Genomic DNA, 16,750 nt, shown 5'->3' with positions numbered 1-16,750 from the left:
ACAAATTCAAATTAGACCAGCATTAATTAATTTAAATTGGAAAATATTTTTTGATTATGCAGATCTCGAAGAGCATACTATAGAACATACAGAATGTGAAGCATATATTAGACATCATGCCACCCCCTTCCTGTGACTGCTAGACATCTCTAGCCTGCAGCATGGTCAGCTTTGAAAAGAGCACATAATGGCCCTTCTTTTTGAGGAAGAAAAACTTGGGTGAAAATCTCGGTTTTCCTCTGAACTTCATTAAATCTCATTTAATTCATTTTGTATCCTCAAACATTCCACACGTATCAACAGCTTTTCCCGTAAATATTAAATAAAAGGAGGTAGGAAAAATGGGAGGCAACGGCAGTGGAGAAATCTCCTGGAGGAAAGCAGAGGGTACAATCCCCACGACTGAGAGTTTCAGAGGGTTAGCAAAGCCCTGAAGAACAAAGCGAAACTGTGGCTGTCGAGCAGTGAGAAGGATCAAAGCTTTTATTTACGTTCCAGTGAATTCCAGGGACAGCTCTCATCGTGCAACGACTTCTTGTGGAATTGTTTTGAGACTTTGCAGCTTTCTCCTTGGTGTTTTTACCCACTTCCTGTTTCTTGTTGTGATTAATAGTAAAACCAAACAAACCTAACCAAACAAAAAGCCTTTAGGAAACCATAAACTGGTTATGTGGTTTCAAGGTGATCTTGGGGTCATATAAATTCTTCTGATGCTTGGGGCACTGGAGAAGATGACAATCTTTGTGGAAACACCATTGAAAATGGAAGCCCATAGACTCACTCCGATAACCCTATATAACAAGGAAATAAGGAGCTTACCACACCTTTTATCCTTGACACTCACTGGGCTACCAGTTGCCAGTCTGGCTTACAGCTGAAGAAATTTCCACCACCTAGAGGGTGGGAAGGCAAGAAGATGGTCTCTTGGCGTACGAAGTTGAAATCAAAACCTCCATGGAAACGTGTTGAAACTTTAGATTCTAAAGTGCTGACAGTAAAGCTGAAGTTTAAAGAGGTTTTATGGTCTGAAGATGGTAAATGATAAATGCCTTACCATTTTTCACTTTTGAGACCTAACGCATTTTTATGTCAGGAAATTCCTTATATGTATTTAGTGAGTGCCCAAAATGTCAACAACCACTATGGAGATTTTGCATTCTGTCTACCTGCCTGGCTTGTATTCTTAGATGCACTTGTACATTTAAACATGTATAAACTTACACATGCCCTTCCTGAGGTAAGAATACTTGACTGAAAACCGTGGTGCATAGGAATAAGTTAAACTGTGTGCTTATTCCTATACGACCCTTTTGGCTCATCTCAAAAGAGGACTGTCTTGGGTTGGTGTTGCCATCTAGTGGCCAATGTGGGAAATTGGCAAATGCGTGACTTGTTCCTTTCTTCTTTCTTTCTTCCTCTCTCATTAGCATGAATAACTTGGTGTACACCAGACTTTCTTTCAGATACTCACCATGAACAGCTTAGCAGAAGCTTCTAAAGATAATGTCTTTCTTACACAGATGGATAGTCACAACGCACACACAGGCAACACATACACACACACAAACTCTCAAGCGCCTTTCAATTAGAACCTTCCCTTCCAACTGTTGCTAATTGCATCTGTCTGGGTCTCCCACAAGGCAGTTTTGTCATCTCCATTCTCTCTCCTTTTTCTTGTTCTTAATTTGTGAACCCCTTCACTCAAATTAATAAAAGTCATATTTTTATTTTTATTTTTTTGTGAGACAGAGTCTCACTTTGACACCCAGGCTGGGGTACAGTGGCATGATCTCAGCTCACAGCAACCTCCACCTCCCGGGTTCAAGAGATTCTCCTGCCTCAGCTTTCTGAGTAGCTGAGGTTAGAGGCATGTCCTACCATCCCTGGTTCATTTTTGTATTTTTAGAAGAGACGTGGTTTCACGATGTTGGCAGGGCTGGTCTTGAACTCCTGACCTCAGGTGATCCACCGGCCTTGGCCTCCAAAGTGCTGGTATTAGAGACGTGAGCCCCCCCACCTGGCCAAAAGCCATATGTTTTCAGAAGTAATCAGACACACTGAAACTAATGGTATAAACTTTGAAAGTTTTGTGGAGCCCCAGCAGTGTCCTTTCTGAATCTCTATAAGGTTTATAGGGAGTTCCTTCTTACCTCTCAATTAGATAGACCTGTTTTTTGTCAATTGTCAGTATTTAAGGCAAAATTTTAAAATCACTTAATATATATGTACTTGCTTATATCTGTCAAAGTAAAACAAATAAGGCAAGTCAAAAACTAATAAAAATGATTTTCTGGCCGGGCGCGGTGGCTCAAGCCTGTAATCCCAGCACTTTGGGAGGCTGAGACGGGTGGATCACGAGGTCAAGAGGTCGAGACCATCCTGGTCAACATGGTGAAACCCCGTTTCTACTAAAAATACAAAAAAATTAGCTGGGCATGGTGGCGCGTGCCTGTAATCCCAGCTACTCAGGAGGCTGAGGCAGGAGAATTGCCTGAACCCGGGAGGTGGAGGTTGCGGTGAGCCGAGATCGCACCATTGCACTCCAGCCTGGGTAACAAGAGCGAAACTCCGTCTCAAAAAAAAAAAAAAAAAAAAAAAAAAACTTTCTGTGGGGATGGGAGAGAAGGGGTCTAGGACAGGAATAGAAGAGAGACTTCTCTGTTTATAGTTTGTTTATAAAAATAGCTTTTTTGGTGTATAAAATTCATTTAAAGTACACAATTCAGTGAGTTTTATTTTTATTTATGTATTTTTTAGAGACAAGGTAACCCTCTGTTACTCAGGCTACAGTGTGGTGATGTCATGTGATCATAGCTCACTGCAGCCTCAGACTTCTGGGCTCAAGTGACCCTCCTGCCACAGACTACAGAGAAGATGGAACTACAGGTGTGTACCATCACACCAGGCTAATTTTAAATTTTTCTTGTAGAGGCGAGGGCTCACTCTTAGCCTCAAGCAATCCTCTTGCCTTGGCTTCTCAGAGCACTGGGATTACAGATGTAAGCCACCATGCCCGGCCAATTCAGTGACTTTTTAGTAGATGTACAAGGTTATATGACCATAACTACCATCTAATTTTAAAACATTTCCATCAGCCCAAAAAGAAACTTTGTCCTCACTGACAGTCACTTCCCATTCCCACCCCCAGCCCCAGGCAATCCTTAATCTTTCTGTTTGTAGAGATGTGCCTTTTCTGGACATTTCATGAATGAAATCATGCAATACACAGTCCTTTGTGTCTGGCTTCTTTCACTTAACATGATATATTACATTTGAAGTTTATCTATGCTGGATCATGTACCAGTACTTCATTTCTTTTTAAAATTAAATTCCAAGGAGTACAGAAAGCAGAGAAAAAGAGTTACCTTACTGCCAGGTGAGGTGGTTCACACCTGGAATCCCATCACTTTGGGAGGCCGAGGCGAGAGGATTGCTTGAACCCATGAGTTCCAGACCAGCCAAGGCAATATGATGAGACCTTATCTCTACAGAACATTTAAAGAAATTGCCAAATGTGGTGGTCTATGACTGTAAGTCCCAGCTACTCGGGAGGCTAAGGTGAGAGGATCGCTTGAGACTAGGAGGCGGAGTTTGCACTGAGCCATAATCACGTCACTGTACTCCAGCCTGGGTGACGGAGGGAGACTTTTTTATTGTTTTTATTATTTTTTTATTGCATTTTAGGTTTTGGGGTACATGTGAAGAACATGCAAGATTGTTGCGTAGGTACACACTTGGCAGTGTGATTTGCTGCCTTCCTCCCCATCACCTATATCTGGCATTTCTCCCCATGCTCTCTCTCCCCAACTCCACATCCCACCCCCCTGTCCCTCCGGGAGACTCTTAAAAAGAGTAACCTATCAGTGGAGAGACCTGACAAACACTATCTCAGCCATATGATAAAGGTTAACATAAATAATGGTAAGTCATAGTATGCACCTTTTATATGATAAGATAGAAATGGTACTTTGCCTCTTTGGTTTTCTCTCCAAAACTCACAATCTCAGTCTATTCATGAGAAAAGCATCAGATAAATCCACGTCTGGGACCTTTGTCAAAATACTTTATCATTACTCCTCAAAACTGTTAAGATTATCAAAAACAAAGCAAGTGTGAGAAACTTATAGCTTAAGGAAACAAGGAAACAAGATGTATGTGGTATCCTGGATGGGATACTGGACCAGAAAAGGCATATTCATAAAAACTAAGAAAATCTGAAGGATGTATGAATGTTAATTAACAATAATTCTTTCTTTCTTTTTTTTTCTCCTGAGACAAGGTCTCACTCTGCTGCCCAGGCTGGAGTGCAGTGGTGCAATCATAGGTCACTGTAGCCTAAAACTTCTGGGTTCAAATGATCCTCCTACCTCAGCCTCCTAAGCCTGTGGGACCTACAGGTGTGTGCCACCACACCTGGTTAAGGTTTATAAAATAATACATTTTTTTAGAGACAGAACCTTGCCATATTGCCCAGGCTGGTCTTGAACTCCTGGCTTTAATCAGTTCTCCTACCTCAGCCTCTCAAAGTGCAGGGATTACACATATAAGACACTGTGCCTGGCCAATAATAATGTTTTAATATTGGTTTATTAATTATAAGCAATGTACCATACTAATGCAAGACGTTAATAACAGGCAATTAGCATATGAGGTATATAGAAACTCTCTGTCCTATCTTCACAATTTTTCTATAACTCAAAAAGTATTCTGAAAACAAAAGTTTATTTTAAAAAGCCTATCTTTCCTCCATTGAGTTGCTTTTTTACTTTTGTCAAAAATCAATGAGGCATGTTTATTTAGGTCTTTTTATGAGCGCCTTTTTCTGGCTCATTAATCTATGTGTCTATACCTCTGCTACTACCACACAGGTTTATTATTTCTATATAATGTCTTGAAACTGGGTAGAGCGATATTTCCCACTTTATTCTCCCTTTTCAAAATTGCTTTAGCTAGTCTAATTCCTTTGCCTTTCCATAAATTTTAAAATAGTTTTTTTCTATATTTAAAATCTGATTAGGATGGTGATAGGATTTGCTATTTGTATATTAATTTTTCTACTTGCTTATCAAATGGGGAGAAGTGATGTCTCTACTATGTTGAGTCTTTCAATACATGAACATGATATGTCTCTCCATTTATTTAGATATTTTTTTATTTCTTTCATCCGCATTTTGTAGTTTTCAGCATGCAAGTCCTGTCTTGTTTGTTAGATTTATACCTAAGCATTTTATTTTGGAAGAGCAATTGTCAATGTTACTGTGTTTTAAAAATCGGTGTCCACGTGTATAATTGATTTTTGTATCTTTAGTTTGTATCCTGTGATCTTGCTGAACTCACGTATTAGTTTAAGAATGACTTTGTGTGTGTGTAGATTCCTCGGGATTTTTCTACACAGACCCTGATGCCATGTGCAAACATGAGCTGTTTTATTTCTTCCTTTCTGATCTGTATGCCTCTTATTGCCTTTTGCTTTGGCTAGAGCTGTGTCAAATAATGAGGTGAGAACAGACATTCTTGCCTTGTTCCCTCTCATAGGCAGAAAGCACGAAGTCATTCACATTAAGTATAATGTTAAGTGTAGTTCGTTTTTGTTTTTTTCTTTTTCTTTGACATGGAGTTTGTTCTTGTTGTCCAGGTTGGAGTACAATGGAGCCATCTTGGCTCAGTGCAGCCTCCACCTTCCAGGTTGAAATGATTCTCTTGCCTCAGTCTCCTGAGTAGCTGAGATTACAGGTGCCCGCCACTGCGCCTGGCTAATTCTTCTGTATTTTTAGAAGAGATGAGGTTTCACCGTGTCAGTCAGGCTGGTCTCGAACTCCTGGCCTCAGAGAGTGATCTGCCTGCCTCAGCCTCCCACAGTGCTGGGCCACCATGCCGGGCCAAATGTAGTTTTTGTAGATGCTCTTTATCAAGTTAAAAAGGTTTCCCTCTACTCTTATTTTTCTGAGGGTGTTAAATTATTGTCAAGTACATTTTCTGAATTAATTAATGTGGTCATATTATTTTTCTTGCTTAACTTGTTAATATGATATTGTATTGATGGATTTTCCAATGTTGAACCAGACTTATATTCCCAGAATAAACTCCAGTTGGTCATGATGTATAATTCTTTTTATGTATTGCTATGTTCTAGTTGCTAATGTTTTCATAAAGAGTTTTGTGTCCGTATTAATAAGGGATATTGGTTTGTAGTGTTCTGTTTAATACTGTTTCTGTTTTCTTTTGCTGTCAGGTAATACTAGCTTCATAAAATAAAGTAGTGTTTCTTCTTTTAGCTCTGAATAAGATTGTATAGAAGTGGTTTCAAATCTTTAAATGTTTGGTAGACTTTTTCAGTGAAAGTAGAGTTTTTTGGGAGGAGAAAATTAAAATGTAATTTTCTTAATAGTTACAGGGCTATTTAAGTTCTCTAATTTGTATCAGGGTAGTTAGAGTATTTTGTTTATTCAATGGTCCATTTCATCTATTGTCAAACTGATGTGTGTAGAGTTGTCTGTAGTATTTCCTGGTTATCTTTTTGGTGTCTGAAGGGTCTGTATTCATATCCTTGTTTCATTCCTGATGTTGGTTATTTGCGTCCTTTCTCTTTCTTTGCCCATCTAGCTAGAGGATTGTCAATTTTATTGATTTCTTCAAAGAACCAGCTCTTCGTTTTATTGATTTTCTGTATTTTTGTTTTGTTTTGTTTTCAATTTCACTGATTTCTGTTTTACTCTTTATTATCTCCTTCTTTCTGTGTGCTTTGGGTTTATTTATTGACTTTTCATTATTTTATTTTATTTTTATTTTTTTGAGTCTTGCTCTGTAGCCCAGGCTGGAGCACAATGGTGTGACCTCGGCTTACTGCAGCCTCTGACTCCTGGGTTCAAGTGATTCTTTTGCCTCAGTCTCCCTAGTAACTGGGACTATAGTCACATGCCACAACGCCCCAACTAGTTTTTGTATTTTTAGAAAAGATGGGTTTCACCATGTTGGCCAGGCTGGTCTTTTTTTTGTTGTTGTTGAGATGGAGTTTCACTCTTGTTACCCAGGCTGGAGTGCAATGGCGCCATCTCGGCTCACCGCAACCTCCGCCTCCTGGGTTCAGACAATTCTCCTGCCTCAGCCTCCTGAGTAGCTGGGATTACAGGCACGCACCACCATACCCAGTTAATGTTTTGTATTTTTAGTAGAGATGGGGTTTCACCATGTTGACCAGGATGGTCTCGATCTCTTGACCTTGTGATCCACCCACCTCGGCCTCCCAAAGTGATGGGATTACAGACTTGACCCACCATGCCCAGGTGTTGCTTTGGTTTTTTTTATTTTTATTTTTATTTTTATTTTTCCTAGGTCTTTTGAATTTTGGGAAAAATTTTCATGTATTAATTTTTGGTTGTTAAGTGCTTAAATAATGTTGAATTGTAATTAGCTGAACAAGTAAATCTGTGTGTTTCCTTTTTCCTGTGTGTCTCACTTCAAATCAGCCTGCTAAGGAATGTATCATCCTATAATCATTCCTCATTTTGCGACTTCTCATTTCCAGAGTCGTCTACCTTACTTTTCTAGGTCTTGAGGAGGTAGCTTAGAGATTTTTCTTTTTCCTAATGTAGGCTTTGAGATTTTCCTCTTTGCTAATGTGTGTATTTGGTCTATAAAATTCCCTCTCAGCATTGCTTTAGCTGTATCTTAAACACTTTGATATGTTGTATTTTCATTTTTATTCGGTGGAATTAAAAAAATGCTTTTGAGAATTCCTCTTTCATGCAAGTATTATTCAGAAGTGTGTTGTTTAGAATTTAAATGTTTGGACATCTTTCTGCTATTATTCTGTTATTGAGTTCTAGTTTAATTCTGTTGTGGAGGACACACTCTATATAATTTAAACTGTTTTACATTGCCAATTAGTATTTCACCGTAAGAACGTACTACATTATATTTATCCTTTCATCAGTTGATGAATATTTGCATGTCATATAGTAGAGAATTTGGAATCATGTAAATGTTTTACAAATTCAAAAAGAAAAAGAAAAAAGCAATTTCTCAAATTTAAAAACAAATCAGTTTTCCTAAATTTGTTGTGGTGAGGGTTGCACAACTCTGTATTAAAAAACATTAAATTGAATGAGTAAGTTGTATATGAATTCATTATCAACAAAGCTGCTATTAAAAAAAGTGAACTGGATGTAGATCACACCTGCAATCCTAGCACTTTGGGATGCCAAAGTGAAAGGATTGCTTGAGGCCATTGGAATGCTGAAACTAGACCAGGCAACACGATAAGAACCTATTTCTAAAAAAAAAAAAAAGAAAAAAAAAATTTGAGTATGGCAGGGTTTGCCTGTATTTCCAGATACTATGGAGGCAGAAGTGGATCAAGGCTGCTGTGAGCTATGATTGCACCACTGCACTCCAACCTGAGTGACAGAGCAAGACCCTTTCTCATAAATAAACAAACAAACAAATAATTTTAAAAGCTGGAAAAGAACCCTAACTATATGACAAGTTGTTAACATAATGACTCTGAAAAAAGAAATATTTTAATAACTTTTAAAACATAATATTCTAGTTATCTGCCCCCAATGGGATGTGTTCTAAAGACATAAAGAATGGCACAGATACATTAAAGTTTATTGGCAATGTTTTTGTTAGTAGTAGTATTAATATTGTTCAAATCTATTTTGCTTATAGGATTAGACAAATGTATAATTTAATAATGCTAAAGAATAATAATATATATTCTCTCACTGAGATCACTGAAAAGAGCCAGAAGCAATGACAATTGAGTCAATGAATTATACATATAGCCTACTTTTTGTTTGTTTGTTTTTGAAACTGGATCTGTCACCCAGGCTGGAGTGCAATGGTATAATCATAGCTCACTGTAACCTTGAACTCCTGGGCTCAATCTCCCACTTTGGCCTCTCAAAGTGCTGGGATTACAGAAGTGAGCCACTGTGCTCAGACCAAAGCCCAGGTTTTTAATCCCTAACTTCCATTCTCTAGGAGTTTTCAGCTTTTGAGTCCAAAATGGAAATATACAAAGGGAGCCTGAGACATTTTGTTGGGCCAGAAAATAGGGTAAGTTATCAAAGACTTGTGTCCTTTCAGAAGTACATAGTACCTAGTTTGAAGGGGCTTCTACTAGCCAAATTTGAGACAAAACAAGCGTTTTAAAAGCTGACAGCAATTGATTAAAACACATTGAACAAATACATACACACACACAAACAAACACAAGACACATTTCTCTCCTGAGTTTGTAATAATTCCCCACCACCCCCACCAAAAATAAATAAATAAAAAACAAATTCAAAACCCACACACTCTCACAAATATATACTCTCATTTGTCACCATGGGGGTAGCTGTTGCAACAAAACTTTCTCTGAAAGGAGGTAAGAAAAAGTCAAATTGAAATGTTAGAAGAGGCCGGGAGCGATGGCTCATGCCTATAATCCCAGCACTTTGGGAGGCCGAGAAGGGTGGATCACAAGGTCAAGAGATCGAGACCATCCTGGTCAACATGGTGAAACCCCGTCTCTACTAAAAATACAAAAACTAACTGGGCATAGTGGCGCACGCCTGTAGTCCCAGCTACTCGGGAGGCTGAGGCAGGAGAATTGCTTGAACCCAGGAGGCGGAGGTTGCAGTGAGCCGAGATCGCACCATTGCACTCCAGCCTGGGTAACAAGAGTGAAACTCCGTCTCAAAAAAAAAAAAAAAAAAAAAAAGGCTTATCAATAGACATGACAAAGTTGAAGAAGAATCTGTGAATTTGAAGACAGTTCAGTAGAAATAATGTAAATTGAAACACAAGAGAAAAAAAGAAAACCAAAAAGATCTAAGCAGTCTGATGTACGTATAATTGGAATTCCAGAAGGAGAAGAAAGAGAATGAAGAGAAGGGAGAGGTGTGAGAGAGACAGAGAGAGAGAGAGGTATAAGAAATACTTGAAAAGATAGTGGTTGACAATGTAAAATAAAAATAATAAAATAAAACAAAAAATGGAAAAAAAAACCCAAAGCTTCCATCTAGATAAAATACAAATTAAACTACTGAAAACTCAAGATAATGTGAAAATCTTGAAAGTAGTGAGCAGATAAAATATATTGCATACAGTGGAGTGATGATAAAACTTACAGGTGTCATTTCATCAGAAACTAAGCAAATTTGAACTTAATAGAGCTTTAGTATACTCAAAGAGAAAATCCATCAACCTGAAATTATATACTCAGAGAAAATGTCTTTTAAAAATGAAAGCCAAATGAAGTCATTTCAGACAAGCAAAAGCTGAGAGAATTAATTGCCAGCTTACCTGTGCTGTAGAAATGTTAAAGGATGTTCTTCAGGCAGAAGGATGTAGTTTCAGATGGAAACTGAAAATCTGTACAAAGAATAGAGAGCACCAGTCATGGTAAAAAATAAAGGCAAAAATAAGACTTTTAAAATTATAATTATTCTAAAAGATAATTGGTTATCTAAAGCAAATATGACAAGAATGTAGTATGTTGTTCATAATACACGTAAAAGTAGAATGTATGAAAACAATAGCACAAATGATGGGAAAAAGGAACCGGAGGCAATGTGTTGTAAGGTTTTGACATTATACATGAAGTAATATGTTGTTCGAAGGTAGCTAGCGATGTTGAAAGGTATATAGGGCAACTACTAAAAAGTGTTAAAAAGATGATAGAACTAAGAATCCAATAATAGAGATAAAATGAATCAGTGTACAATTAGAGAGTTGTTACAACTCTTTCAGAGTGCGTCCTCCAGACCTCTCCACAGTGTGCCCATAGACGGTCTCTCTCTTGAAGCTTCCACCACCGTGTTCTAGGGTTCGGTATATCTTCCTTTAGCAGGAGTATGGTTGAACATAACTTCCCTGCCTGGAAATCAGAATGCTTGATAGTTCTTTTGTTCTGCCTCATGCCCCACCCCCACAAAAACAGATCTTCAGAGCTGCAACTCCTTTCATAATAAAGCCAGACTTCATTACTAGGCAGTGCAGCTGAGCAACCCTGTTCCGTCATCCAGACCTGGACTTTTCCTATACTCTGTACACTCCAAAGACCTAATAAACCTCTTTTCCAATACAAAAGGTGCAGTCAAAACCGGAAAACTTTGGAAGCTTTCCACCAGTCTCACCATCAAGCCTTCGAAAATTTAGTGTCTTGTGCTTGCATTTTTAACAAGCTCTAAAGGTCATTCTGCTGTCCCCTAAGTTTCAAACCTAGGCATATGAGATTCAGAGCATGAAGAGATAGTTTTCCCAAGGAATTGGGATTTTTTAATAAGCTCTGATAATGGGGTCTGTGGACAACATGGGGGAAAATTTGCCTCTAGTATGACAGTGGCTAAGGATGTAGCTTTGGAGCTGAATTTTAAACACTACTATTTATTACCTGTTAACCTTTGGCAAATTGGCTTGCCTCTCTGAGTCTCAGTTTTCTCATCTGAAAAATGGGGCTAATAATAGATAGTGCCCACTTTATAGGACTGAATGTGAGGACTGAATGTGAGGACTGAATGGGTTGATAAATGTAACATCCTTAAAACAAAATATACATTCAACACTTAGAAAGAGCCTAACTTTTTTAGAACATGCTACTACAATGATAAAATACTAAATTTGTGTTTATGTTAAAAATTATTTACAAAGTTATCTTGGGCCGATGTATAATATCTAGATTCTTGCTAAAATTCAAAGAGTTCAAAACGTTGAGAAATTTTAAAGCAGGATGTGTTATTCTATTTTAGGGACCCTGTTATCTGCCATTAATCCACATGTCTATTTTTTACCAAGATGTCAAATCTTAGGGATTTATTATACCCCCAGAACTGAAGTGCTTAGAAAGTTAGCTTTGCAAGACATGCAGTTTGTGGAAGATGCATGACTAAGAAAATAACTAAATATCTTAAGATAACAATTTTTGGATGATTCTGCATCCCCCAGAATCTCTTATCTGATTTAAGTTCCTTAGTAAATCAAAATATTTGTTCTAAGGTTGACAACAAAGTTGGAGGGTTTCAACAGATGGGATCATAATAGCTCTGGGACACTCCAGATTATATAAAACAAAGCAAGAATAAAAATAACTACAATGTCCCCAGGGTTTTATAAAATTATAAAAGGAGGTTTTATTTGCTTAGTTACATATTTCCGACCAACCCTGTTTACAGAAATACTTCTGAAACCAGCATTTATGACCTGCTGTGACATCATACAAACACGACTCGAGTATGATGCCAAAAGCTCTTGGTTTCAGTTTTTTTAAATCATAAATTTAAGTGCTTTTAAAAAATTTTTTCTTGGTAGCTATTGCTCTTGCTGATACCATCATGGCTGCCATCTGCTCCACCTGCTCCTCCCTCTTAAGTTGTGTGTGTGTGATTTGCGGGAGACGGTGAAAGCAAAGCATGGTGCTGTGTCTCCTTAATAACAGCTTAGTAACGGATACAAGGCATCTCTATCCTAGATGGATTTTCATGGACCTCCTGTCTGTGGTACTGAGTGCAATCTATAAAAATATTCTTGAGGAAGCTTAGGAACATGTCTTAGGCACTCACATGTTTAGTAATTAACTCTTTCTCCTCTCTATACCCATATGATAAAGCAAAATTTGTAAATCATTTCAGTCGAGTAATTGAGAATTTATGTAAGACATTCGTAAGTGACGTAGGCCTGGCTCTGTCTCTCCACAGAGCTCCTAGGTAGGATCACCGTAGAAAGTGCCTTGTTAGAGCCTAACTATCCTCATCTGTTTTTTTTTTTTTTTGTTGTTGTTGTTGTTTGTTTGTTTTTGTTTTTGTTTTCTGCTATAACTAATTACCACAGACTGGGCAATTTATAATGAACAAAAATTTATTGGCTCACAGTTCTGGAGGATATGAAGTCCAAGACTGAGGCCCCTGAATCTAGCAAAGATCTTTCTGCTATGTCATTACATAGCAAAGGACAGAGAGGACAAAAGAGAGAGAGAGAGGTCAAATTCATTATTTTATAAGGAATACACTACTGTGATAACAACCCCCCTCTCATGATAATGGCAATAAAAAATTCATGAGGGTAGAGCCCTCATGACCTAACCTAATCACCTCTTAAAGATCTCCCCTCTCAACATCTCCACATTGGGGATCAAATTACCAACCGGCGAACTTTGGGGTTCACATTTGAACCACAGTAAATCTCTATGACCTAGAATGTATTCGGTCCTTAGGAATGGAGATGGAGCTGGTGATATTAATTAGTAAGCAAATATTTGAATGTCTCTTAAAGATTAGCATTTCTTAGTATTTTTCTGCCACCTTCTTTCCCTCAGGACATTCATTTTAATAGTTTCTATAGTATCTATATGTTGATAACAGTCAGTCATATAATTTCAGTGCAAAACTCTTTCCTGAGATACAGATTTATATCACCAAATAACTATTTGTCTTAGTTATTTTGGGTTACTATAAAAAAATACCATAGAATAGGTGGCTTAAACAATGTAAATTTATTTTACACAGTTCTGGATACTGGGAAGTCCAAGATCATTAGGACCTGTCTCCTGGCTTGCAGATGATCACCTTCCTGTCATATCCTCACATGGTGGAAACAGAAATCATCTGTCTTGTCTCTCACTCTCTCTCTCTCTCTCTCTCTTTTTATTTTTTTTGAGACAGGCTCTCTCTCTGTTGCTCAGGCTGGAGTGCAGTGAGGTGATCATGGCTCATTGCAGCCTTGACCCCCCAGTCTTAGGTGATCCTCCTGCCTCAGCCTCCTGAGTAGCTGGGACATGGGCATGCACCACCATACCTGACTAATTTTTTTGAAATTGTTATTTGTAGAGATGAGGTCTCCCTATATTGCCCAGGCTGATCACAAACTCCTGGCCTTAAGTGATCCTTGCATCTTAGCCTCCCAAAGGGCTGGGATTGCAATGTGAGCCACCATGGCAGGCATCTGTGTTTCTTTATATAGAGACACCAATCTCATTAATGAGGGCTCTCCCCTCATGACCTATTTATCTTTGAAAGGCCTCACTGTCAAATAGCATTGCATTGGGAATTAGGCTTCAACATATGAATGTTGAGGAACACAAACATTCAGACCACAGCATTGTTAGGTAGCTCATCTTGGATATCATTTAGGAACTCTACAGAATTTATCATTGCTTTCCTTCCTTCCCAAAGTGCTACTGCTTTAGAAGGTGTTTCTTATCCTAGCAGATGACACAACTATCCACTCAATTTCTCAAAGCAGGTATCAGAATTTACGTCTTCTTTCCTGCATCATTCCCATACCATATATATCAATTCAGTTTCTTCCTCAATCTATCTAGAATTCATCTAATTCTCTTTATGTCTGCTGCCAGTGCCTTTACCTTCACTGTCACTTTTTAGACTTCTCCTGGCCTCTGGTCTTGCCCCTTTCTACTTTTCTAACTGCAATTAGAAAGATATTTCTAAAACACAAATTGCATCCCTAGCTTGGCCTCTCCTAAGGGTCCTTTACTGCCTTCTAAATAAACATCCACACTGGGATCTGAAGTTCTCACTGCCCTCTATGCTGTCTGCCCCCCTCCCCACTTTCACCCACCTTACTCTTAAGCTTAAGGTTTGAATCTACTACTTCCTTTGGGAAACATTTCCTGAATTTCTCAGACCAGGTCAGCTACTCTTCTGTTCTCACAGCTTGTTGTACTTATCCTTTATAGCTCTCATACTATTATGTTTACTTGCCTGTCTTCTTCAATATACAAGTTCCTTGATATAGGAAACTTTGCCTTGTTCAGCATTGCAACACAGGTGCCCAGTAGGTGTTCTGTATATATTTATTTTATTTATTATTATTATTATTTTTTGAGATGGAGTTTCGCTCTTGTTACCCAGGCTGGAGTGCAATGGCGCGATCCCGGCTTGCCACAACCTCCGCCTCCTGGGTTCAGGCAATTCTCCTGCCTCAGCCTCCTGAGTAGCTGGGATTACAGGCACACACCACCATGCCCAGCTAATTTTTTGTATTTTTAGTAGAGACAGGGTTTTCCCATGTTGACCAGGATGGTCTCCATCTCTTGACCTCGTGATCCACCTGCCTCGGCCTCCCAAAGTGCTGGGATTACAGGCTTGAGCCACTGTGCCTGGCCTCTGTATATATTTATTAAATGAATGAACAGATCCACTTCAACAAAATTATTGGCACTGATAAATAGTGTTTGTACCCTACAGCCACAGAATAAAACATGAAATAGGAAAATTCTATGGTCTGATTTTGTGATGCTGAAGAACAGAATCATGAGCCATGAATGGCAACATAGGATTCTTGCTATAGTCAGAAAGCACTGAAATGAAGCATACAAAGCATATAGGATGATTTATTCATTCATTAACAAACAAGTAATGAGGGCCTACTGTGTGCCAGGCCTTGTAAAGGGCTTTGGAAATATGAAGACGAGTAAGACCTGGTGACTGTTCAGCAGGAGTTCGAAGTTGAGTGAATGACAGCTTTTGGTGTTCATCGAACACTAAAGCTGGAGGAAACACAAAGGAAATTCAATCTAGCCCATGGATTTTACAGAGATCTGGATGATTTCTACAATGCCTTCCAAATTACTCAATAATTATATAAAAAGAAAATGTTTTTCCTTTACATACCGACACTTTTCCCCACCTCCAATTAATCTGTGTCCTTAAAAAAGGAGCACTGTATCAGTGGGATTGAGATCACAGCCAACATAAGCTCATCTTAGAAGGAAAAAAAATGTATGATTTGTCAAAGCTGCCTGGAAGGGAAATTTTCTATTTAAAATCCTGGCATTGGGTCAGGCGCGGTGGCTCATGACTGTAATCCCAGCACATTTGGAGGTCGAGGTGGGTGGACAGCTTGAGCCCAGGAGTTCGAGGTCAGCCTAGGCAACATGACAAAACCCTGCCTCTCCAAAAATTACAAAAAATTAGCCAGGCATGGTGGTGCATGCCTGTAGTCCCAGCTACTTGAGGCTGAGACAGGAGGTTCACTTGAGCCTGGAAGGTTGAGGCCTCAAGGAGCTGTGATCACACCACTGTTTGCACAATAGAGCAAGACCCTGTCTCAAAAAAAAAAAAAATTCCTGGAATCATAAGTGCTTTAGAAAAAAAAAACCCTGTCTTCATGAAAGAATTCAAAATGATCATTAATTAAACTCATCAAGCTCTGTTAGCAGGATATGGAAAGAATTTGATTAAAAAACCATTTGACACAGGCATCTCATTGACCAGAAACTGGTTTTAAGAGTTTACCTCAGGTAGGGTAGTGTTATTAAGTTTGAATTAGTTTTTTAATGAACATTTTAGGTCTTTCAGTATGCACAATGACCATTGTGCACAGTTTGATTTGTTGAAGTCAGCCAAAGATAGGCCAACTGGTTTGCCCCAGGTGAGATATGAGGAAGTGGATGGTCAAGGGTTGTTTTTCTTGGATGAAACAGGCCTTATTCATGGGGTGTGTGCTGCACCATGGAGATGAGAGTAAGGCAGCCTAGAATTAAAAGGTTGAAAATATCCACATCTTCAAGTCAGAAAACTAAAAATGTTCACTTTATGGGGGACAGTTGTGCCTTAAATATCTTAATTTGACTCACATGCCACCTGTTTCCTGGAGCTCTAACAACCATAGGTGGGGCCTCACACATGCTATTTATACATTTAGAGGCTCACTGACCTTAAGAGACCTCACATGTGCAGAAAGTTACAGTGTGGAGTTTAGATTGGTTATTGATGATAGTTGGTACGTGATCATACTATTA

The 16,750-nt window shown here is 38.6% G+C and overlaps 1 long non-coding RNA gene across 1 annotated transcript in view; it reads right to left on the bottom strand.

Moving 5' to 3' along the window:
* The window catches only part of LOC141584298 (uncharacterized), a 131,007-nt gene that overhangs the window by 32,085 nt on the left and 82,172 nt on the right, over nt 1-16,750 (bottom strand). The window contains exon 3 of the long non-coding RNA XR_012517270.1: nt 10,297-10,365. This is a non-coding gene — a long non-coding RNA (uncharacterized LOC141584298). The remainder of the gene's footprint in view (nt 1-10,296; nt 10,366-16,750) is intronic.

The sequence above is a fragment of the Saimiri boliviensis genome, chromosome 4 (assembly GCF_048565385.1).
Source record: "Saimiri boliviensis isolate mSaiBol1 chromosome 4, mSaiBol1.pri, whole genome shotgun sequence".
NCBI classification, from domain to species: Eukaryota; Metazoa; Chordata; class Mammalia; order Primates; family Cebidae; genus Saimiri; species Saimiri boliviensis.
This window is presented reverse-complemented; position numbering and strand designations above follow the sequence as displayed.